The sequence below is a fragment of the Chiloscyllium punctatum genome, unplaced genomic scaffold, assembly GCF_047496795.1.
Source record: "Chiloscyllium punctatum isolate Juve2018m unplaced genomic scaffold, sChiPun1.3 scaffold_157, whole genome shotgun sequence".
NCBI classification, from domain to species: Eukaryota; Metazoa; Chordata; class Chondrichthyes; order Orectolobiformes; family Hemiscylliidae; genus Chiloscyllium; species Chiloscyllium punctatum.
The window spans coordinates 551,938-578,844 of record NW_027309891.1 but is presented as its reverse complement, the minus strand read 5'-3'; the positions used below and the strand labels follow the sequence as shown (position 1 = coordinate 578,844).

Sequence of the window (26,907 nt, the reverse complement as noted above, 5' to 3'; positions counted from 1 at the left end):
TTCACATTTTCGATCATTGGAAGCTCTTCTAGGGCTGAAGTGACCCATATAAGAGGGATGAATTACACCTGAATTCGAAAGGGACTAATATACTGGCAGGGAGATTGCTGCAACTGCTTGTGAGGAATTAAATTAATAAGGTGGGCAAGGGGATGGGACCCAGGGCGATAGTGAGGAAAGAGATCAATCTGACACTGGTACAGTTGGGAAAAGGAGCAAGTCAAACAGTCAGGGCAGGCAGGAACAAAGCAGAGAACAACGTCGGACTGATAAATCAAGCTGCATTTTCATCAATGCAAGAGACCTAGCAGGGAAGGCAGATGAACTCAGGGCATTTTGGGAACATGGCTCTGGGATATCAGAGCAATTGCAGAAACGTCGCTCAAGGATGGGCAGGACTGGCAGCTTCATGTTCCAAGATACAAATGCTACAGGAAGGGTAGAAAGGGAGGCAGGAGAGGAGGAGGAGTGTCATTTTTGATCAGGGATAACATTATGACTGTAATTAGGGAGGATATTCCTGGGAATACATCCGGGAATTCATTTGGGTGGAAGTGAGAAATAAGAAAGGGACTATTACCTTTTTGGGATTGTACTATAGAGCTCCACATAATCAGCGGGGAATTGAGTAACAAATTTGTAAGGAGATCTCTGTTATCTATAAGAATAATAGTGTGTTATGGTAGGGAATTTTAACATTCTAAATGTAGACTGGAACTGGCATAGTGCTAAGGGTTTAGATTAGATTAGATAAGGTTAGATTAGATTAGATTAGATTACTTACACTGTGGAATACAGGACATTCGGCCCAACGAGTCCATACCGATCCTCCGAAGACCAACCCACCCAGACCCATTCCCTTATATTTACCCCTTCACCTAACACTACAGGCAACTTCGCGTTGCCAATTCACCTAACCTGCACATCTTTGGACTGTGGGAGGAAACTGGAGCACCCAAGGAGCGGAATTTGTTAAGTGTGTACAAGAAGATTTTCTGATTCAGTATGTGGATGTACCTACTAGAGAAGGTGCAAAGCTTGACCTTCCCTTGGGAAATAAGGCAGGGCAGGTGTCAGTGGGGGAGCACTTTGGTGCCAGTGACCATAATTCGATTGGTTTTAAAATAGTACTGGAAAAGGATAGACAGGATCTAAGTGTTAAAGTTCTCAATTGGGTAAAGGACAATTTTGGCAGTATGAGGGAAGAACTTTGAAAATGTGAGTATGTGCAGATTTTTGCAGGTAAAGGGATGGTTGGAAAATGAGTAGCCTTCAAAAATGTGATAATGAGACAGTATGTTCCTATTGGGATGAAAGGCAAGGGTGGGAGGTGTGGGGAATGCTGGATGACTCGAGAACTTGAAGGTTTGCTCAAGAAAGAGAAGGAAGCATACATCAGGTATAGACAGTAGAGATTCTTCAAGTATAAGGGCAGTAGGAGTATACTTAAGAGGGAAATCAGGAGGGCAAAAAGGGGGCATGAGATACATTTGGCAAACGGGGTTAAGGAGAATCCAAAATGATTCTACATAAAAAGCATTAAGGACAAAAGGGTAATTAGGGAGAGGATAGGGCACTTCAAAGATCAGCAAAGCAGCCTATGTATCAAACTGCAAGAGATGGGAGGGGGATATTAAAGGAGTATTTGTGTCAGTGTTTTCTGTGGAGAAGGGCATGGAAGAAATAGAATGTGGGGAAATAAACAGTACATCTTTAAAAATGTTCACATACAGAGGAGAAGGTGCTGGATGTCTTAAAACACATAAATGTGGGTAAATCCCCAGGACCTGATCAGGTGTACGCTTGAACTCTGTGGGAAGCTAGAAGTGATTGGTGGACCAATTGCTGAGATATTTTTACCATCGATAGTCACGATGAGGTGCTGGAAGGCAGCAGGTTGGCTAACATGGTGCCACTATTGAGGAAAGGTGGTATGGAAAGCCAGGGAGATATAGCCCAGTGAGCCTGATATCATTGGGGGCGGGGTGCGTTGCAGTTGAAGGGAATCCTGAGGGACCGGATGTATTTGGAAAGGCAAAGACTGATTAGGGATAGTCAACATGCCTTTGTGCATGGGAAATCATGTCTCTCAAACTTGATTGAGTTTTTTGAATAAGGAGCAAAGTGATTTGATGAGGGCAGAGCAGTAGGCGTGATTTATATGCATCTCAGTAAGGCGTTCGACAAGGTTATGCATGGGAGACTGGCTAGCAAGGTTAATTCTCATGGAATACAGGGAGAACTCGCCACTTGGATACAGAACTGGCTTGAAGGTAGAGGACAGAGGATGGTGGTAGACGTTTGATTTTCAGACTGGAGGCCTGTGACCTGTGATGTGCCACAAGGATCAATGCTGGATCCACTGCTTTTCATCACTTACATTTAAGATTTGGATGTGAACATAGAAGGTATATATCGTAAGTTTGCAGATGACACCAACATTGTACGTGTAATGGACAGCGGAGAAGCTTACCTCAAAGTATAACGGGATCTTGATCAGATGGGCCAATAGAGCAAAGGTTGGTAGATGGAGTTTAATTTCGATAAATGCAAGGTGCTGCATTTTGGAAAGGCAAATCAGGGCTTGGCTTACACACTTCATGGTAAGGTCCTGGGGAGTGTTGTTGATCAAAGAAACCTTGGAGTTCATAGTTCCGTGGAAGTGGAGTCCCAGGAAGACAGCATAGTGAAGAAGGCATTAAGTATGCTTCCATTTGTTGGTCAGAGCATTGAGTATAGGAGTTGGGAGGTCATGTTGCGGCTATACAGGGCAATGGTTAGGCCACTGTTAGAATAGTGCGTGAAATTTCCCTCATAAAGGAAGGGTGCTGTGAAACTTGAAAGGGTTCAGAAAAGATCTCCAAGGATGTTACCAGGGTTGGAGGGTTTGAGCGACAAGGAAAGGCTGAAGAAGCTGCAGCTGTTTTCCCTGGAGTGTCGGTGGCTGAGGGGTGACCTTATAGAGGTTTGTAAAATCATTGAGGCATGGATGGGATAAATAAGGTTTTCTTTGTTTAAAGGCAAATGTGACATTGATGTTCCAGGTGTGATGCAACTGGTTAAACCACTCTGCATTAAGCCAAACAGAATTCACTTAAACACTACAGTTGAAACACAAACAAAAGAAAGTGGCATTAAACGATTGGAAAACATAACTGACTACTTGATACAGTAACTTACTAATTTCCTGATCCAATGTAATAACATCTCATAAACACACCCCTTGGCAAAAAGGTAAATTCAAACTCATATTCTTACAGGCAGGAGGGAACAACATCCAGAGAAATACCCGAGTGCTCAGTTAGGAATCATTCACTGAAGCATGCAACCTTCTGATACTCAAAACATCTTGGGAATGCTGCAGCTCGACCAAAACTAGAAGAACCTGAACTGGCCACTCCTTTTCCATTGTTAAACTTTTTTAAAGAAAAAGCTACAAACACTCTGGACTCTTCAGCATCTCTGCCCTTACAATCTCTCTTCAAAAAAACACAGGACAAAAATAACATTTTTATGATAACAGCATCCTCACATCACCACACCCCCCCCCCACTCCCCCTGCCCCCGACAGACACACACACACACACACACACAGTCTTTTGCTATCTCTCTCTCTCTCACACACACACACAGAGGCATGGTCTCTCTCTTTCTCTGACTCACTCTCTTACACATGCTCAGGCACAGTGTTTTTCTCTCTCTCTTACACACACACAGACACACACACAGAGGTATGGTCTTTCTCTCACATACAAGCAGACACGCACATACACAAATACACACACACACACATACACACACAGACGTATGGCCTTTCTCACTCTCTCTCTCTCTCTCTCACACACACACGCACACACACACAATGAACTATTATCTTTTATTTATTTTATGGGGTGTGGGTGTCGCTGGCTGGCCAGCATTTTATGCCTGTCCTTAGTTGTCTTTGAGAAGGTGGGGGTGAGCTGATTTCTTGAACTGCTGTGGGTTAACCTCCAATGTAATTTCTGCAGTGAATCTTGTAGATAGTAGCAGCAGCAGTGTGTACTGAGCATGTGTGGTGGAGGGAGTGGACTCTTGTGGATGTGGTGCCAATCAAGTGGGCTGCTTTTCCTGGATGGGGCCAAACGTCTTGAGTGTTGATGGGGCTGCACCCATCCAGGCAAGTTGGGGGAATTCCATCACACTTCCAACTTGTACATTGTAGATGGGGGACAGGCTGCAGTATTCCTTGCTGCAGTATTCCTAGCTTCTGACCTGCTGTTGTAGCTACTGTGTTTGTGGCAAGTACAGTTGAGTTTCTGGTCAATAATAATGCCCAGGATGTTGAGCAGCTTATTGCTGAGCAAGTGCTGCTTTATAGTAATGTTCATGACACTTTCCATCACTTTACTGATGATCAAGAATAGACTGATGGGGCGTTAATTGGCTGGAATTTGTCTTTTTTTTATGTACAGGACATCCTGGGCAATTTTCCACATTGTTGGTTTGGTACTCGTATTGTAATTGCACTGCAACATTAATAAGAGACAAAGATGATTTCATTTTAAAAACCTTAGTCTTAATCTATTATTACGTGACAATACATACACCTTGCATCACCTGGAACCATGCAAGTATTCACTACAGCATTCTGTTTCTGTCCATTTACTCCTGCCACCAAATCCCTCCATCTTACATTCTCCAAGTTGTGACAAGTCATCAGCAAATGCATTTTCTCGTCCTGCCACGTGTATCATTTTCAAATTGAATGGCTGCATTAATAAGCTCCATGTAAACCATCTGGAAGTGCAGCCCTTACATTCCACCAAAAGCTTTAATGGGTTATGATCAGTACAGACAATTGACCAAGGCCCATTACTGATAATACAAATGTTGAAATGTTGGAACACCAAGCTCAAGGTTCTCCTTCTCAATTGTGGAATATTTCTGATGAATATTCGATTTCCTGAAGAAATACCCAATGGGGCTTTCTATCTTCTCATTGTCATCTTGTAAGAATACAACACCAACACTCATATCACTCACATCAGAAGCCATCTTGAGGAGCTTTGTGCAATTCGGCGTCGCTAACACTGGGGCAGTGGCTAACACAGCTTTCAGGTTGGCAAATGCCTTCTGACATTCTACTGTCCACTGAAATTTCCTGCACTTCTTCAATTAGTCAATCAGTGGAGCAACCACACTACTATAATTTGGTACAAACTTCTGGTAAACCTTTTCATTCCCAGGAATCATAGTCCTGCTGTCGTTGTCAATGGCATTGTCGGGGCCATCTGCCCATGCCTGACAACATGGCCGAGGGACATGACTCGGACTTTGGCGAATTCACACTTAGCCAGGTTTATCACCAGCCTGCCTCCCAAAGTCAATTGAATACTTCCAATAAATGCTGCAAATGTACCTTCCGTGTGTGACTAAAAGATCACAAGGTTGTCGATGTACACCGTACAATTGAACAACCCAGAAATTACTTTATTAGCTAGCCTTTCAAATGTGGCTGGCGCATTTTCTAAACCAAATTGCATGACTTAAATGAATTGGATGCGAGCATAAGAGGCACAGTTAGTAAGTTTGAAGATGACACCAACATTTGAGGTGTCGTGGACAGCGAAGAGGGTTACCTCAGATTATAACAGGATGTGGGCCAATGGGCTGAGAAGTGGCAGATGCAGTTTAATTCAGATAAATGTGAGGTCCTGCATTTTGGGAAAGCAATCTTAGCAGGACTTGTACACTAAGTGGTAAGGTCTGAGGGAGTGTTACTGAGCAAAGAGACCTTGGAGTGCAGGATCATAGCTCCTTGAAAATGGAGTCGCAGATAGGTAGGATAGTGAAGGTGGTGTTTGGTATGCTTTCCTTTATTGGTCAGATTATTGAGTACAGAGTTGGGAGGTCATGCTGCAGCTGTACAGGACAACGGTTAGGCCACAGTTGGAATATTGTGTGCAATTCTGGTCTCCTTCCTATCGGAAAGATGTTGTGAACCTTGAAAATGTTCAGAAAAGATTTACAAGGATATTGCCAGGGTTGGAGGATTTGAGCTATGGAGAGAGGCTGAATACGCTGGGGCTGTTTTCCCTGGAACATCGGAGGCTGAGGGGTGACCTTATAGAATTTTACAAAATTATGAGGGGCATTGATAGGATAAATAGACAAAGTATTTTCCCTGGGGTTAGGGAGTCCAGAACTAGAGAGCATAGGTATAGGGTGAGAGAGGAAAGATATTAAAGATACCTAAGGGGCAACGTTTTCACACAGAGTGTGGTACGTGTATGGAATGAGCTGCCAGAGGAAGTGGAGGCTGGTACAATTGCAACATTTAAAAGGCATCTGGATTGATATATGATATTCAAGGAAAGAATCAGCTGGTTAAGCCACCTCATTGTAAGCCACCTTATTTAAAAGATTACTGAGGGATATGGGCCGGCGCTGGCAGCTGGGACCAGTTTGGGTTGGGATATTTGGTCGGCATGGACGGATTGGACCGAAGGGTCAGTTTCCATGCTGTACATCTCTATGACTCTATGACTTTAAGTTGGTAACATCCATTCATTGTTACAGAAGATGAAATTGTCTTCACTCCTTCGGATAAAGGTACCTGCCAGTATCCTCTGAGCAAGTCCAAATTACAAATATAAGTTGCTTTGTTCTACCTTTTCAATACAGTTTTCTCAATGTCGAATTGGATATGAATCAGACGCTGCAAGTGCATTAACTTTGCAATAGGCTGCACGCAATCATCTGGTTGTGGCACCATTACTATGACTGAGCTCCAATTCCTGCAACTCACTTTGATACTGTTGTTTTGGAACATGCGTTCAAGTTGTCTTTGAACCTATACCAACTTTCTTTGGCGTAAATCTATAAGGATATTGCTTAATTGGAACAGTATTTCCTATATCTATATCATGCATAATTAAATTAGTACTTCCCACCTTATTCCCACATATCTCACCCATGCAATAGAAATAACTCTTTCGGGTCACTTTGATTTCCGGTGGAAGGTACCTCAATAATTTATACCAAATTTTGAGAACGTCCTCATTGTCCATTTTAATTTAAGCAAAGTCCAATTCAGAATCCTGTGAACTCACTTTGTCACGCGTGTTGTATCCAGTAACACATTATCCTTTTACTTGCCTTCTCAATTGTTATGGACCAGACCAAACCCCTTAAAACATTTCAAGAAGGTAGCCCAGACCCTAACTTTGCTAGTTGTTTTGAGAAGGTGTACAGTGGATATTCAAGGAGAGAATCATCTGGTTAAACCACCTCATTGTAAACCAAACAGGATTTACTTAAAAGATTACTGAATGAAACACAGAACAGAAACAGATTACCGAATAACTTATGCTATCCTAAAACCTAACAGTGTATCTGTTCCAAGGTACTTACAACATCCCCACAAGCACCCCTTGGCACAAAAGGACATATCAAACACAAGTTATCACAGGATAGACACCTGAGAGAGATTACCAGCCTGGACCTGCTTCTTTGGGTCCAGCAGTCTTTCTTCACGCGAATGCTTAAAAAGCCAAACCAGAGGAAAGCTGAGCTGGGAGAACTGGCCGCTCCCTTTAAATATACAAATGTTTGTTTTTTAAACTTGAAAGCATTCTGCCTGCGGCAGTATCTGTTATCTATTGTCAAATTGGCTCTCGAACCCTTCCAAACTCAGACCTTTCCGAACCTGTGTTTTTATGACCTCCAGAAGAAAAAAGACCGAATGACAACCTAACCTTGTTAAAGTAACAGCTTTGTCACAGTATCAAATTATCATTTGAGCATATTCACATTACACTGTGAGATTGCTTTCTATTTGCAGCCCTTATCAAATAATTCACCTCACTCAATTTTTTTTCACTTTGATAAGTCCCACTAAATCTTGCTTTTATTTGTTCAAGTAGAAGTAACACTAACACTTTATCCATGTTCAAAAGATTGCAAATTTTCGATCTCTTGTCTGCTTCCTGCTTCATCACGTGCTGTGCTGCTTTTAAATGCCATCGACCCAACTCCCCGCTCAATTTTATCATTCCCTAAAATTTGATACACAGTTTAAATATGTAGCTGAACTCTGACTCACTAATTTCTCCTTATTTAATTTCAGTGGTCCTCTCAGCTCATGCCCCAACACTCATTCAAATGGACTGAATGAGGCAGATTCATTTAGTACATCCCGATTGGCAAGATGTGCAAATGGAATTCATTTATCCAGTTGGTTGGATTATCTTGAATATAAGCCCACAATATGGCCTTCTCTAACTTTGCTAATGGTCTTTGAAGTTTGATGCCAAGTTTCTAACACTCCCTGCCATAAATTTGATGTAAAATTTGATCGTTGATCTGGTTGTACCTCTGTGGGTAGTCTTTATTGAGTTAAACACTGGGGTCACTCTTCTACAATCCTTCTAGCAGTGGTATTGCACAAATGGAATAGCCTCTGCAAATCTAATGGACTCATCGATTATTGTTAACAAATACTGATTCCCACTTTTTGTTTTATGTAGGGGACCTACTGAATCAGTTAAGAACCTTGTAAGACCATAAGACATAGGAGCGGAAGTAAGGCCATTCGGCCCATCGAGTCCACTCCGCCATTCAATCATGGCTAATGGGCATTTCAACTCCACTTAACCGCATTCTCCCCGTAGCCCTTAATTCCTTGTGACATCAAGAATTTATCAATTTCTGCCTTGAAGACATTTAACGTCCCAGCCTCCACTGCACTCTGCTGCAATGAATTCCACAGGCCCACCATTCTCTGGCTGAAGAAATGTCTCCGCACTTCTGTTCTGAATTTACCCCCTCTAATTCTAAGGCTGTGTCCACGGGTCCTAGTCTCCTCACCGAATGGAAACAATTTCCTCGTGTCCACCCTCTTCAAGCCATGTATTATCTTGTAAGTTTCTATTAGATCTCCCCTTAATCTTCTAAACTCCAATGAATAAAATCCCAGGATCCTCAGCCATTCCTCATATATTAGACCTACCATTCCAGGGATCATCCATGTGAATCTCCGCTGGATATGCTCCAGTGCCAGTATGTCCTTTCTGAGAAGTGGGGACCAAAACTGGACACAGTACTCCAAATGAGGCCTAACCAGAGCCTTATAAAGTCTCAGCAGCACAACAGCTTTTATATTCCAACCCTCTTTAGATAATTGACAACATTGCACTCGCTTTCTTAGTCACGGACTCAAACTGCATGTTTACCTTCAGAGAATCCTCACCTAGCACACCCAGATCCCTCTGTACTTTGGCTTTATGAATTTTCTCACCATTTAGAAAGTAGTCCATGCTTGTAATCTTTTTTCCAAAGTGCAAGACCTCGCATTTGTTCACATTGAATTCCATCAGCCATTTCCTGGACCACTCTTCCAAACTGTCTAGACCCTTCTGCAGCCTCCCCACTTCCTCATAACTACCTGCCTGTCCACCTAACTTTGTATCATCGCCAAATTTCACTAGAATGCCCCCAGTCCCTTCATCCAGATCATTAATATATAATGTGAACAGCTGCGGCCCCAACACTGAACCCTGCGGGACACCGCTTGTCATCGGCTGCCATTCCAAAAAAGAACCTTTAATCCCAACTCTCTGCCTTCTGTCAGACAGCCAATCCTCAATCCATACCAGTAGCTCACCTCGAACACCATGGGCCCTCACCTTGCTCAGCAGCCTCCCGTGTGGCACCTTATCAAAGGCCTTTTGGAAGTCGAGGTAGACCATATTCACTGGGTTTCCCTGGTCTAACCTACTTATCACCTCTTCAAAGAATTATAAAAGGTTCCTCAAATGCAGGGATGGGTATTAAGGTGCTGGTTTTATTACTGCCTGAGGTTTTCCAGGTGCATGACATGTATGACATTTCTATCAACTGTAAACTCCATTTAATGCAGTCTCGACCAGTAAAAATGTTCTTGAAGTTTGGTGAGTTTTATCACTCCCACAATGACCTACAGGTAGCTCAGGTGCTCCATGCCACACCTCCTTTCGAAAAGCCCCTGGTAATGAATTTCTGCCACTTTCCCATCTGCCTGAATATGTCATCGCCTCCATTTCCTCATCAAGACATCATTTTTAGGTTAGTGACATTTGGGAATGCTTTCAGATTCTACGTCTGTGTGTGCCTTTCAATAGATTGCTTCAGTATTTCATCTTTCCGTTGGAGCTCAGTTAATTTCTCTGAACTGAAAATATCCATTTGTTCGTCATCTGTTCTTGTTTTGTCTCAGTCATTCAATCAAATAGGGTCTCTGATAATTCTGCTTGAACTTGCTTATCTGTACTCTTTGTTTTCTTCTCCTGTGTCAACTGGTGGCTTTGTGACTTTGTTATGAGTATGTTAATGTTCTCCAATTTTTGCATGATTCACATAACAATGGTGTTCATTGTATTTTATTTGGAGCATGAGATAATCCATCCAAAAGAATGTTGTCTTATGGCATTCCATTAGAGTGACAACTAACTTTTCACTGCCCAATTCTAACAGCAGACCTTGTCCCAACAATAGTCTTCACTTCTGACTGAATAGTCAATGTTTCGGGCAGGATACTCCATGAAAAGCTTATGCCCCAAACGTTGACTCTTCTTCTTGGATATACTGTCTGACCCGCTGTGCTTTTTCAGCGCCACGCTTTTTGACTCTGAGCTGCAGTCCTTTCTTACTCCCTTTCCCTTGGTTGTCTGGTCTGGAATAATCTGAGAGGTATGGATGCCCTTGTAAGGAGTTTTGTGGTCCTGGAACATACAAAGGGAGGAGTGAAAAGGCTGTTGTATGGAGACATGCAGCGTTTGTTGGGTTGAATTGAGATGTGGGTGAAGGTATCCCAGTTAGAATGCTGAGATTTGGAGGTGACATGACAAATTCTTGAATTCTGTGTCCTCTCAAATGGAGAGTCCCTAAATCATCCAACAAGTATATCTTGGGCATGTTGACAGAATAGAAGCATGTGATATGTGAACTTACTTCCTGCATGGTGAGATTCCTAGAGCCAGGCAGCTAGTGATGGACCAAATACTGAAGAATGGTATGACAACCCTGAACATTTACTATACATGGAGAGAGTCCCTATTGGCTGAGAGAAATGAATGGGAAGATTCCATTGGTTTGACATGAGCTGTCAGGGTGACCTTAGACGCTAAAACTAAAGATAATAACCCATCATGACACTCTGTAATTGTTAGTGAGAAATTGGTGATAGAAGCTGTCTCTTATGAATCAGTCTTTTCATCAAGCAGTAAAGTTACATTGCATGGAGGCACACAATCTGAAATACATCAGAGCACCTTCCAGCAACTGGAGCATGCTGGTGGCCTCTGACAAACAAAGTAGTTTCAAGGAAATATGATGTGTTTCACATGGCTACAGATACAGAAATGTACATGCACACATACACACGCACATACCCAGATACCACACACACAGACATACACCTACACAGAGACACAAACAGACACAGATACGCACACATCCCTACACAGAGACACACACAGACACTCACACACACATACAACCACACAGACACAGATACATAAATACACAGATAAAGCACACAGACACATGCGCACACACCACCACACAGACACACACACACACACACACACACACACACACAGAATTGCAGACACACAAACAATTACAGAACAAAATGACATCTTGTGTTAAGAATGAGCAAAGCTGCCCTTCAATCATCACATCTTGACACTTGGGAGGCGATGTATCATTGAAATTTGAGAGGTTATGTCTCCATATTATTTTTCGGGTGGGATGATGAGTGATATTTTGAGTTAAATGAGGAAGCACTAATACTGTCCATGGTTTTCTCAGGGCAATATCCTCTTAAACATAGAAGATAGGAGCAGGAGGAGGCCATTCAGGCCTTTGAGCCTGCTCTGACATTATCATGATCATGGCTTATCGTTCAACTCAACAACCTCATCCTGTTTACTCCCCTTTGAACCCATTTGCCTTAAATGCTATATTGAGCCACATCTTCAATACATTCAATGTCTTGGCATCAACTAATTCCTGTGATAATGAATTCCACATGCTCATCACTCTTTGGGTGAAGAAATGTCTCCCTCCTCTCTGTCCTAAATGATCCAGCCCAAATCTTCAGTCTGTGTCCCCTGATTCTAGACACACCTACCATCAGGAGCATCCTCCCTGTATCTACCCTGTCTTGTCCTGTTGGAATGAGATCCCCTCCCATTCGTTTAAATTCCAGCGAATACAATCCTAAACTGGACAATCTATCCTCGTATGTTATTTCCAAGCAAGAACACCCTTCCTCAGAAAATGAGACCAAAACTGCACACATTGTTTGAGGTGTGGCCTCACCAAGGCTCTGTATAACTGTAACAATACATCCCTGCTCCTGTACTTGAAGCATCTCACAATGAAGGCCAATATAGCATTTGCCTTCTTTACTGCCTGCTGCACTCGCATGCTTACCTTCAGCGACTGGTGCACAAGGACATATAGGCCCTGCAGCACACTCTCCTCTCCCAATTTACAGCCAGTCAGGTAGTAATCCACCACCTTACTTTTGTCTCCAAAGTGAATAACCTGACATTTATCCAGAATAACTGCATCTGCCATTGATTTGCCCTCTCACCCAATCTGTCCAGGCCATGCCATAGCGTTTCTGCATCCTGGTCACAGTTCACCCTCCTACCCAACTTGGTATCATCTGCAGCCTTGAGATATTACATTTTATTCCTTCATCCAAATCATTAAAATAATTGTTAATAGCTGGGCTCCCTGTGGCACCCCACAAGCTACTGGCTGCCAATTTGAAACGGACCCCTTAAGCCCTAATCGGTTTCCTCTCAACCGATCTGTTTTCTATCTATCTCAGTACACCTACCCCAATCCCATGCGCTTTAATACTTTACAGTGATGTCTTAAGTGGGACATTGTTAAAAACTTTCTTAAAGCCCAAATATACCATATTGACCAGTGCCCCTTTGTCGACTCTAATAGTTACATCTTCTCAGAATTCCAATAGATTTGACAAGCATGATTTCCCTTCCATAAATCCATGCTGACTCTGTTTGATCTTGCCACAGCTTTCTCAATGCTCGGCCATAAAGTACTTGATAAAGGATTTGATAATTTTCCCCACTACTGATCTGAAGCTCACTGGTCTATAATTCCTTGGTTTCTCTGTACCTCTCTTTCTGAGTATTGGAGTGGCAGTAGCAGCCCTTCAATCTGCAAGGGCTGTACCAAAATCTAATGAATCCTGACAACCAAAGCATCCACTATTTCTAGAACCATTTCCTTAGTACTCTGGGATATAGATTTATCAGGCCCTGAGGATTTATCGGGTTCAATCCCCTCAATTTCCCAGCAGCATTTCTCTATTAATATTGACCTCCTTCAGTTCTTCCCTCTCACTAAATCTTGCATTCTCCAGGATTTCTGGTACTTGATTTGTATCTTCGAGTCAGAGAGTCCTACAGCACAGAGAGAGGTCGTTTAGCCCAAACTGGTCCACACTGACCAAAATGTCCACCCATGCTAGCCCCATTTCCCTGCATTTAGGCCACACCCTTCTAACCCTTTCCTATCCATGTATTTGTCAAAATGCCGTTAAATGTTGTTAACGTACCCACCTCAACCACTTCCACTGGCAGCTCATTGCATACGCGTGCCAGCCTCTGTGTAATCAAATTGCCCCTCAGGTTCCCTTTTGTACTTTTCCCCTCTAACCTTAAACTAATGCCATCTAATCCTCGATTCCCCAACCCTGGCAAAAAAGACTGAGTGTATGCCTCTCATAATTTTGTACAGTTCTATAAGGTTCCCTCTCAGTCTCCTGGACTGCCAAGAAAAGAAGTTCGAGCTTGTTCAGCCTCTCCTTATAACTCAGACCACTGAGTGCGAGCAACATCCGTATAAATTTCTTCTGCATTCTTTCCAGTTTAATAACTTCCTTCCTCGAGCAAGGTGACCAAAACAGAACATATCCTCCAACTGCAGCCTCACCAACCTCCTGTAAAACTGTTGTATTTTGTGAAGACAGAACTAAAGTATGCATACAATTGTTCAGCTGTTTCGTTGTCCTTTGTTATACATTTCCCCATTTCCATCTGTAGGGACCTACATTTGTCTTCACCAATCTCTTTCTCTTCACGTACTGTAGAACCTTATAGTGTCAGTCTCCATGTTCCCTGTAAGCTTACTTCCTTTTGTACTGTGTTTTCCCCATCTTAATCAATCCCTTGGTCCTTGTTTGCTGAATTCGAAACTGCTCTCAAACATCAGACCTATTATTTTTCTTGGCCAATCTCTATGCTTCTTCCTTCAAATGGATACTATCTAAATTCCTTTATTAGCCATGGATTGGCCCTGTTACCCATTTTGCTTTTCAACCAGACAGGAATAAATAGTTGTTGCAGCTCCCCCATGATTTCTTTGAATATTTGCCAATGCCTATCTCCTGTCACACCTTTAAGCAACTTCCACTAATCTATCAAAGCCAACTCATGCCTTATATATCTTCATAGTTTCCTTTATTAAAATTCAGCACCCTAGTCTCCAAATCGGCTGGCTCACTTTCCATCTTGATAAAAAAGTTTTATCATGTCATGGTTACTCATCCCCAAGTAATCTCACGCAGCTGGATTGGCAATGATTCCCTTCTCATTACACAGTGCCCAGTCTAAGATGACCTGTTCTCTAGTTGGTTCATCCACATGTTGGTTAAGAAAACCATCCCATATGTACTCCAGGAATTCCCCTTCTTAGACATTGTGGCTAATTTGATTTGTCCAATCTAGATGCAGGTTAAAATCACCAATGATCACCGATGTCTCCATGTCACATGCTTGGCTAATTTCCTGTTTAATACTATTCCAACATGACAACTGCAGTCTGGGGGTCTCTGTATGACACCCACTAATGTTTTTTGTCCCTTGGTATTTCACAGCTCCACCCACACAGATTCCACATTGTCGAAGCTAATGTCCGAAAAAGAGATGAACAAAAATACGTGACCAGGAATTGAGATATTTCTGCTCAAATATTGATCTTGGTTTGATGCTAATTAGCCTTGTCGACTTTCAATGAATTGCTTCGTAAAATCTGGGACCGCCAGCAGAAGGTGATGAGCTAGAACATTTGTGGAATTGCTTTCGCAGTAAATGAACATAGACACATTTTGTTGAGATTTTCACAGTCGATGCAATGACAGTGCTTCTCCAGCAGTTGGAAGTGAGGGCTGATAGTAGATCCTTCACCCAACACCTTCACTCATAAAAAGTTAAGGCACACAAAAGATTGACTGAGGCTAGTTAGTTTAACATCATTTATTGAAAAAAATGGTGGAGTCTTTAAAAAGGGATGTCATAGCAGAAAACTGAGAATGGCTTTACCAAATGGAAATCTTGCCTGACAAAAGTATCGGAATTCTTGGAGAAAATGGAGGAAACCGTGATTGTAATATGTTTTGATTTTCTGAATGTGTTTGATAGCACCCATGGATAAGATTACTGAATAAGAAAGGAGCCTTGGCTTTGGAGGTACTGTATTAACATGGAGAGAGGGTTTTTGAAATCCCAATCAGAAAAGTTTGCTTAAGTGTTTTATTGTACAGGATGTCAACCTGTGGAGTACCACAAACATCTGTTCTGGGGACAAAGAAAAATTACAAAGTATTTTGATGACTTAGATGAGGAAAGTGAATATATTGTAGGCAAGTTTGTGAATGACTCAAAAATTGGAGCGGAGACAAGTGGTGAATATGACCCAAAAAGAAGTTTGCGGAGGGATACAGATAGGACAAGAGAGTGAACAAGGAGCTTTGCATAATAATGTAATGTGGATGAAATAAATGAGAACAGACATAAACCGTGAAGTTATGCATTTTAACAGGCAAGATAGAAATTGTGTTCAGAAATCTACAGGGAGTCTGCATCTCCAAACCACAAAAAGTTAGCTTTTAATTTCAACTGTCAATAAAGATGGCAAATGTCATGTTGGGATTTGTTTAAAAATTAATGGAATATTGAGATTAGGAACAGTCAGATAGAGCAGCTAATGTGTAGGTGAGGAGCTGCTGCAGGTGTTAGGATTCCCATTTTTCAATCATTGGGATTTCTTCAGGGATAGAAATGACCTGAATAAGAGGGATCTGAATTGGAAGGGGACCGATATTCTTGTGGGGAAATTTGCTAGCAGTATGCTGAAGGTTTTAAACCAGTAAGGGGGATGGTGGGAACCAACAAGATCGTGAGAAAAGAGAAATGTTTGAGGTGTGATATGGTGAGCAGTTCTAGGGGTCAAGGCAGATAACAGTTTGGCAAGAGCGAGGGAAGGCTGCTAAACTGCATTTACTTTTATGCAAGAGGCCTAACATGTGAGACAGATGAACATAGGGCATAGATGGGAATGTGGGACAAGGATATCATTACCATTACAGAAATGTGGCTCAGGGATGAACAGGACTGGCAGCTTAATATTCCAGGATATAGATGCTATAGAATGTATAGACAGAGGAGCAAGAGAGGAGATGGAGTGGTGTTTTTGGTTAGAAAGAACATTACAGCTGGATGTAGAGAGGATATGTCTTGGAGACTGCCCAGTGAAGTTATATGGATGAAACTTAAAAATAAGAAAGAGGTGATGACCTTGCTGGGATTGTAAAATGGGCCTCCTAATAGTTAGTGGGAAATTTACAAGCGATTATGCTATCTGTAAGACAAAATGGATAATGGTAGTGAATTTTAACTTTCGAAACAGAGTTTGGGGTGGTGTTAAGATCTTTGAATGTGGAGAAATTGGTTAAGTGTGTACAAGAAAATGTTGTCATTCAATATGTGGATGCACCTACTAGACAGTTCGCAATACTTGACCTTCTGTTGGGAACCAAGACAGGGCAAGTGACTGAGGTGTCCACAGGGGCACGCTTCAGGGAAAGTGATCATAATTCTATTGGTTTAATAATAATGATGAGAAAGGATAGAATTGATTTAAAAATGAAAAGTTTCAAATTAGAGTCTGGCCAGTTTCGATGGTATTAGACTTTGAGAAGTTGGTTGGGGGAGGTTATTCACAGGTAAAGGGACGGCTGACAAGTGGGAGGCCTTTAAGAATGAGACAATGGGAGCTCAGTGATGGTATGTTTCTGTTTGTGTGAAGGGCAAGGCATGGGGAAAGCTCAATGATGAGGGAAATTGTAACTCCTGTCCAGAAAAAGAAGGGGGAATTCATCCGATATGGACAATTGGGATTGAGTGAATCCTGAAAAGGGTATAAGGGAAGACGGAGTATACTTAAACAGGAAATCATGAGGTAAAAAAGAGGACGTAAAATTGCTGTGGCAAATAGAATGAAGGAGAATCCGAAAAGATTCTAAAATCATTTGAAGGTTAAAAGAATAACTAAGGAGAGAATATAGCCCTTAAAGATCAACATGGCTTTCCATGCATGGAACCACAGGAGATGGCAGAAACTCTAAGCAAGTATATTGCATCAATATTTACAGTAGACAGGAGCATGGAAGCGAAGAAACTTGGGAAATAAATAATGTGATCTTAAAATGAGTTCATTTTACAGAAACGGAGGTGTTAGACGTCTAAAGTAGAAAAATGGAAATAAATCCTAGAGACCTGATTAGGTATTTCCCAGAACTTTGTGGGAAGCTAGGGAAGAGATTCCTGGACACTTTGCTGAGATATTTGTATCGTTGATAATCATAGATGAGATGCCAGAAGACTGGAGAGTGACTAATGGGGCAGCATTATTGAAGAAAGTTGGATGGAAAAGCCAGGGAACCATAAACTGGTGAGCCTTTCACCCCAGAGATGCTGCCAGACCTTCTGAGCATTTCCAGCAGTTTCTGCTTTTGTTTCTGATACACAGCATTCACAGTTCTTTCAGTTTTTATTTAGTAGTTAGAGAACATTACTTTTTGAATTGGAGGTCTGTTGGAACATAACAACATCCGAACATAAGAAATACAATCGGGAGGAGGCCATCTGACTCCATGAGTCAGCTCTGCCTTTCAATAATATCGTGGATCATCTTTCAATGGACTGAGACTCCACTTACCCACCCCTCACGATAACCCTTCATTCCTTTACTCTTCACAAATCTATCTTCACCTTTAAAACATTCAGCAGGTTAGCCTCAGCTGCTTCACTAGGCAGAGGATTCCAGAGATTCACAACCCTTTGGGTGAAGACTTTGGCTTGACCAGCTATCCTTAGTAGCCACACATGCAGATGACAAGCAACATGAGTTCGACTGGGTCAACACTACTATTATAGGACAAGCCAAACAGAGAACAGCCAGGGAATTCCTCGAGACATGGCACTCATCCACTGATTCAATCAATAAGTACATCGACCTGGACCCAATATACCGGCCACTGCAGCGGACAGTTGGAACTGACAACCGGAAGCAGCAGATACAAATCACTATAAATGCCGGAGAAAACATCACAGAAGCGCTTCACAGGAGGCTCCCAAGCACTGAGGATGTCACCTAGAGCGGGGGTGAAACATTTGCAACACAAGTTCCCAGCTCGGTGAACAGAACCACAACAACGAGCACCTGAGCTACAAATCTTCTCACAAACTTTGAGCCTCCCTGTTTCTCTCTTATCTATCCCATTTATAATTTTACAATCCCCTCCCACATTCTTCTCAATTCCAACGAGTATAATCCCAGTCTGCTCAATCTCTCCTCATAAGCCAACCCCCTCATTTCCAGAATCAACGTCGTCAAACTCCTCAGCAAACCCCACTCCAGTGCCATCTCATGTAAGGCGATGAAGAGTGTACAGAGTAATCCATGTGTGGCCACACCAGCGCCCTATACAGCTGCAGCTCCTAATTTTAAACTCTATCCACTGGCAATGATGGACATTATTCCATTTGTCTTCCTAATTAGCTGCTGTACTCGCAAACCATACTTTTGTGTTTCATGCACAAGAACACACAGGTCCCCCTGCACAGCAGCATTCTGTAATTTTTCACCATTTTAAAGTAGACCACTTTGTTATTGTTCCTGCCAAAATGGATGACTTCACGTTTATTAACATTGTACTCCATCTGCCAGACCCTTGCCCACTCCCTTAACCTGTCTATATCCTTCTGCACACTTTGCCCTATCACTCATTTAAGTGGCTTCTGCGAACTACAACACACTAGACTTGGTCTCTAACTCGAAGCAATCTACCTGAATTGTAAACAATTGCAGTCCCAACAATTGTAACCAATTGCATTCTCAACACTGATCCCTGAGACACATCACTAGCCACTGATTGTCAACCAGAAAAACACCCATTTATCCCCAATTTTTGCATTCTGTTAGTTAACCATTCTTCTGTCCATGCTAATGCATTGCCCGTAACACTGTGTATCTTTATCTTATGCAGCAGCCTTTTGTGCAGCAACTTGCTGAATGCCTTTTGGAAATCAGGATACACCAGATTCACCAGTTCCCCATTGTCTACCATGCTCGTTATAACCTCAAAGAATTCCAATAAATCAGTTAAAGATGACTTGCCTTTCATGAACCCATGCTTCATTAAATAAATGTAGGTGTTGCATTTTTGTCAGGCAAACCAGGGCAGGACTTATATAATTAATGGCTGGGCCTTGGGGAGTGTTGCTGAGCATAGAAACCAAAGGGTGCAGATGCATCATTCCTTGAAAGTGGAGTTGCAGGGAGACAGAGTGGGGAAGATGGTGTTTGGCATGCTTTCCTTCATCGGTCATAACATTAAGTGGAGGAGTCGAGATGTCATGTCTCAGCTGTACGGAACATTTTGTGAGGCCACATTTAGAATTATTACAGACAAATCCTGCTGACCATTTCTATCAAGGATTTTGTGAAACTTGAGAGGGTGTGGAAAAGATTTCCAAGAATGATGCTGGAACTGGAGTGTTTAAGGTATAAGGTGAGGCTGAATCGGCTGGGGCTTTTCTCTTCCCTGCAGTGAGAGGAAAGGAGGCTGAGGAGTGGCCTGAACAAGACCTATAAAATCATGTGGGGCATTGATATGGTGAATAGCCCAGGCCTTTTTCCTCGAGTGAGAGAGTCCAATACTAGAGGACAGCGGATTAAGGTGAGAGGAGAAACGTTTGAAAAGAACCTGAGGGGTAACCTTTTCACGTGTATGTATGGTTAAAGCTGCCAGTGGTAGTGGTGGAGGCGGGTTCCATTACTGCATTTAAAAGGCACTTGGATGGGTGTATGAACAGGTAACATTTAGAGGAAGATAGGCCAAATGTTTGGCAAATGGTACTCAGTCAGATTGGGATGTCTGGTCAGTGCAGTTGGACCGAATGGTATGTTTCTTTGCTGGATGTCTGTATGACTATAATCTTTGTTAAAACTGAAAAATACCTCTATTCTTACCACAGCTGGAATACTGTGAATTGTTCTTTGGACTCAAATCACAAAGAAATGGTACACTGGAATGTGAGACAATCCACACGAGGTTTAGTCGACTGATCCTGAGAATGCAGGGACTGTCTTGAGAGTAGAGATTGAGTCATTTGGGCCTATACTCAATGGAACATAGAAGATTCAGTACTGACATTCTGAAACATCTATTATTTTCAGGAAACTTGATGGTGTAAATGCAGAAATGTTGTTTCCCCTTGTGGGAGAGTTTCGGACCAGGGAGTAGAATCTCTGAATTAGAGGTCACAAATTTCAGGCAGAACAGAATTTTGTCTCCCAGAATGTAGTGAATCTGTGGAATTCATTTCCACCGAAGACTGTCGAGGTTGGGTCATTCAGTGTTTCGAAGGCTGAAATGGACAGGTTTTGATTTGGTAATTGAATCAATGCTTACAGTTAAAACGCTGGAAAGTGGAGCTGAGGATTATCAGTTCAGCCATGATGTCATTGTTTGGAAGACCAAACTCCATTGGCTGAACAAGCTGCTTCTGCTTCCCTATCATTGACCTTTGCTCTAAGTTACTCTTTTCAGAATTATGTCGGCCTCATTTAAATTTCATGTTTGAAGCCCAGCTGCTTCAATCTCTCCTCATCATGAAAAAAGACAGGGATCATCTTTCTTCCTGTTTGATGGTATTGCATTCTGCCTCGAATGCAGTGACTGCATTTATAGTCATAGAGTCCTCCAGTTCTGTTGAATATTTGTCAAACACAACCACGACTGTCACAGAAAAGGTTAAAGACAAATCAAAACTACATTTAAACAACCATATCAAGCACACTGTCGGCATGTGTTGCATGGAATAGACACATATTGCATATCTCTCAGCACTCATCCATTAAACACTGCAAGAACATAGAACATAGAACATAGAACATAGAACAATACAGCACAGAACAGGCCCTTCGGCCCACGATGTTGTGCCGAACTTCTATCCTAGATTAAGCACCCATCCATGTACCTATCCAAATGCCGCTTAAAGGTCGCCAATGAATCTGACTCTACCACTCCCACGGGCAGCGCATTCCATGCCCCCAAGGGTTGTTCATAGATGATTTGCGTATGTTTCTGTAGATGATAATCTGCTTGTATAACAAAGTTTCGATGCATAGTGTTGTTCCCTTTTTATTCTGGTATCAAGCATTTCAAAACCAGAAAGACAGTGGGTAGGAGTCCAAGCCCCTTTACACGGCTACATCAAATGTTTTCCGTGATTGTACAGCTCATGTAATGGGCTGGGTAAATCTCCCTCTATATTGTGCTGTCCAATGCAATCATGTCAAATATATTTTGGTTTAGACGTAGAGTAGAGCTGCATCCAGGGTTCCCTAAAAAAACCCTCCCAGAGTAGGTACAACACAGAGTTGATACAGAATAAATCGACCTCTACAATATTAAACATTCCATGAGATGTGCAGTAAAGGTTAATTATAGTCTAAATAAGCATTGCCCTGAACCATTAAACATTCCTCAGCCAAGAATAATACTGCTGAGATACAATGAAAACGCTATCACAGTCTTGCAGCCTCATTCCTATCAAGCATTTCCAGATCACTCAATACTCAGACAGATTTTTGAGAAAATCTGGACTCAAATCTCTCGAATGAAATGGATGAATGTGGCTGAGAGGATATGTTGGGGAGGTGTTGGATCAGGTTATTAAGGAAAACATCGTCCGATTGTGGAGAGGCAAAACACGGCATCAGATAGAAAGAAAAAAGGGGAGAAGGCAGGAGGGGAAGAGAGAAAAATAGAGACAGAAATATTAGCTGTGCCAATGTATCTCTGAATTATAGACTTTTGACTAAACATGACAACTGATACCTCTGTCATTCAACAATCATACAACTTATGTATTAAAAAGTCCTAACATCAATTAGTATTGGAATCCATTGAGTTATTTGCATTTTTTCCACAATTCGTGTGCTGTGCTTGTGGGGAAATATAAATTAGGGTTTTGTGGTTCTGTAATCTATTCTGAGAATTCTATTTCTGTGTTTATTTACATAAATGCTTAATTGGCTTCAAGGAAGTGATGATGACAGCAAAGCCAGATGAACAAAGTGATTTGTTGGTAAGATTCAAATCGAAACAAGTATGTTTTAAGAATATTGACCATTTGTAGAAGTGAATACAAATTTATGAAGACGAATTGCAACAGATTTTATTGATTGAAAACTTTTATTTAGGTTAAAAATTCAGTGCTGAAAATTCTACAATTAAACTTAAATGTTGAACTGATCTTCTCTGAATGACCAATGATTTATATTGTAGTCCGTTTAGACGGTGCAACATCACTCAAAGTGTGTGTTAGAACATTCACATGAAATACTTGAAATGACATCAGGAACTGCCGCAACAATTACATTTAATTGATATAGTTGTTGTGAGGTTTTTTTACACGTTTACTTTCTGGTTAGGGTCAGCGATGAGTCCCTATCCCCAATTGCCCATTGAATAACTTGCTAAAGCCACTTCAGAACACAGTCAATTACTTCCCAGTGGGTCTGGAATCTCATGTCGGCCAGACCATGGAAAGGTGACAGATGCCTTGGCATTCGTGCAGCAGCTGTTTTTGTATTTTTCCATTGACTTGGGCTACATGGTCACCATTTGGCTTTCTTTCTGATTCCAGGATTTCTTTAAATTCAAATTTCACCCTGGGCAAACGATGGTATTCCAAACCCTGGCCATTCAACATCAAACTGGAGTTCGAGAATCCTGGTCTCATGATATCATCACTGTGATCCTAATGTGGGAAATGCACAGAAAGCACAGAAATGCAATAAATCTGACACTTTACTTCATGAACAAATATTGGAGTGCAATACTGGCAAGAACTCTCTTGCTGTTCACAGCAACACCACAGGAGACTTTGCATCCAATCATCAATCTTAAATGTGTACCGGGCTCTGTCTGAACAGCCTGACTCACCATAATTTGCATTTTTGAATTCTGCACTGACTTATGAAAAAGTTAGTCACATATCCCAAGAAGGTAGTCATCAGCTGCCTTTTTGAAGGTCTGCCATCTTGCTCGGCTAATTATGGTTGAACTTTCTTAAGCTTTATTACAACCAAATGGCTTCTCAGTCGAGACTGTAGTGCTGGAAAAGCACAGCAGGTCAGGCAGCATCCGGAACAGGAGAATCGGGGTTTCGGGCATGAGGCCTTCATTAAGATACCCGATGAAGTTGTTATGCCTGGAACGTTGATTCTCCTGCTCCTTGGATGCTGCCTGACCTGCCGTGCTTTTCCAGCACTACACTCTCAACTCTGGTCTCCAGCACCTGCAGTCCTCACTTTCTTAGTCAGGTTCGGCACAGGAAAGGAACCATCGCCTTTTTGTTGAACAGGTAGGCAGGCCAGGTAGGAAAGTCACACATCCTCCTCTGAAGGACAATACTGAACCATGTAACATGTTTCAAAACTTTGGGAGGTCTGTGATTATCATTCATTACCCCAGCATTTTCTTTTCATACTCTTTCATGAATTGAAGCTACCGTGGTAGAGATTGATTCTGGAACTTTGCTCCAAACCTTTTGATTGCTTATTAAATACCCATAGTGCCTCCTCAACCACTTTCTCAAACTGTCATGTTAGCTTGAATGATTTTTTTTATTGACTCGTGGAACACGGTGGTTGCTTTCAGTTGTCTGTAGGTGATCTTCAGACGATGGCAGAAAGCTGCCTTTCTGAAATAACATGTTCCAAAATGGCCTGAGGAAGGGAGTTCCAGATTTTGACCCAGTTACAGTAAAGGATCGATGATATATTTCCATGTCAGGAGTGGTTTCGAGAGGAGCTTACAGTGGTGCTGTTCCCATGTATCTGCTATTCTTGTCCATCGAGATGCAAGTGGTAGTGGGAAGGTACTGTCTAAGGAAGTGGCTAAGTTTCTGCAGTGCAGTATTTCAGATAGTGCATATGGCAGGTATGCCTGAAGAAGGGCTTATGCCCGAAACGTTGATTCTCCTGCTCCTTGGATGCTGCCTAACCTGCTGCGCTTATCCAGCAACTCATTTTTCAGCATACGGCTGGTACTAAGCATCAGATATGGAGGCAATAGACAATTGTGGATGTGCTGCTGATCAAGTAGGATGTTTTGTCCTGGACAATGCCTAACTTCTTGAGTGCAGTTGAAGGTGCTCCTATCCAGTCAAGGGGTGAGCTGTGCTATTACTCTCCTGACTTCTGTCTCTTATAGTCAATTGTCTTTGCAAGTCAGAAGGGTGAGTTACTCGCTGCAGTATTCCTCACCTCTGTCCTGTTGTTACAAACATTGTATTTATATGGAGTGTCCAGCTCAATTTCTAATGAACAATAAAACCCAGGATGTCGATGGTGAGGGATTCAGTGAAGGTAACACGATTGAATGTCAAGGGGTTTTGGTTAGCTTCACTCCTATTGTCAATGGTCTTTGTCTCGCAGTTTTGTGGTGTGAATGCTATTTGTCACTTGTCAGCTCAAGTCTGGATATTGTCCAGATTTTGTTGCGTTTGAATGTGGACTGAGGAGTCACAGAAAAAGTGCTAGATCAATGCACATTTCACCTCTGACCTTCTGATGGAGGGAAGGTCATTGCTGAAGCAGCGGAACATGATTGGGCCAAGAACACTTTCTTTAGGAACTCCAACAGAGATTTGCTTTGGCTGAGACGACTGACCTCTAACAAGCAGAGCCATCTTCCAATGTGGGAGGTCTGACTGCAGGCAGCAGGGAGTTTGTCAACTGATACCCATTGAATCTAGTTTTGCTAGGACTCCATAATATCACACTCTGTCGAATGTGACTTTAATGTGAAGGGCTGTCACTCTCCCCTCATTTCTGGAATTCAGTTCTTTGTCCATGTTTAAATCAAGTCTGTAATTCAGTCATGAGCTGAGTAGGCCTTGCATGACCCACATTTATGCAGGTTATTGCTGAGCTAGTACTGCTTGATAGCACTGTGGAAAGCACTTTCCGATACCTAACTCATGATTGAGCATGGACTGATGGGGCAGTAATTCACCAGGGTGGTTTGACCTGTTTTCTGTGCCCAGGACATACCTGGCCTATTTTCCAGATTGTCCATGCCAGTGTTGTAGCTGTACCGGGAGTGCTTGGCTAGCACAAGTCATCAGTATTATTGCCAGAATTTTGTCAGGCTCCATAGCATTTGCAGTAACCAGTGCCACTCGCCCAACAGTGTCTTGAGTTCACGTGGAGCGAAGCGAATTCCCTGCTGACAGGTATCTGTAACATTGGTGATCTATGGAAGATGCTGAGATGGATCAGACAATTGGCACATCTGGCTGAAGGTTGCTGTGAATGCTTCAGCCTTAACTTTTGCGCTGATGTGTTGTTCTTTCCAAAGCAGAGCAAGGGAATATTTGTGGAGCTTATTCCTTCAATGAGTTGTTTAATTATCAACCTTAATTCACGACTTGATGTGGCAGCACTGTGGGCTCAGACCCCAGCTTCCTGAATTAATGGTCTAGCCACAATATCGAGGAGATAGTGAGGACTGCAGATGCTGGAGATCAGAGCTGAAAATGTGTTGCTGGAAAAGCGCAGCAGGTCAGGCAGCATCCAAGGAGCAGGAGAATTGACGTTTCGGGTATGAGCCCTTCTTCAGGATTCCTGAAGATCGCTTATCCTTTGTATTTTGTAGATTCCAACAATACATCATATATTCACTTAAATTGTTAGTCTCGAAAATGCTTTACTTCACAGACTTTAGGATATAATGTTCTGTTTTCAAATCTTCTCTCCGACAGGCAAGGTCATCGATGTCACACTGGCTTTCCTCCTCACTAATTGCAAAACCAAATGTTTTTCACCTCATCTTTGAACTTACTAATCAAAATGGCTCCATTCTTGACTAGACCGTTCATATACTCTGCAAACATCAAAGGATCCAGCACCAAGTCATATAATAAGCCACTGGACACAAGATGTCTTCACAATGACTACCTTCAAACATCACCTTCTGCCAACAAATAAACCTTCGATGCATTTGCCAAACTGCACCAGATCCCATGAACCCTTACCTTTTTGAAGATGCAAGATCTGGTCAAAAACCTGATTGAAGTCAAGAAGCATTACATCCACTTTTTACACCCGATGTCACATCTTATTGCCTCTCCGGAAAACAGAATCAACCACTTCCGATATGATATCACTTCCACAGTGTCAAGAACAAACGGACAGATTGCTGTAGGTCTCAACATTGTATTTAATTCCATTCCCATTTTCCACAATGAAACAGAAGAGACACAAGATTATTTCAGCTAGAGTAAATTATCTGTCAGAGAGATAAGAAGAGTTACCATGCTGAATTTTATTGCTTAAACTTTACTTTCCCAAATTTTAATTGATGCTGTCTCTTAGATTTACTTATTAACTTCCCTCAAGCCTTCTACTTTTAAGCACAGGTTTATGAGCGAAACTACGTATTGTCATTTAGCTCCTTTCACCTGATGGTAACTCTACTTATCT

General features: G+C 42.1%; 1 long non-coding RNA gene across 1 annotated transcript in view; it reads left to right on the top strand.

The window, feature by feature from the left end:
* The window catches only part of LOC140471835 (uncharacterized), a 30,265-nt gene extending 3,641 nt beyond the window's left edge, over positions 1-26,624 (top strand). The window contains exons 2-3 of the long non-coding RNA XR_011957209.1: positions 22,458-22,502; positions 26,187-26,624. This is a non-coding gene — a long non-coding RNA (uncharacterized lncRNA). The remainder of the gene's footprint in view (positions 1-22,457; positions 22,503-26,186) is intronic.
* Positions 26,625-26,907: the final 283 nt, after the last annotated feature.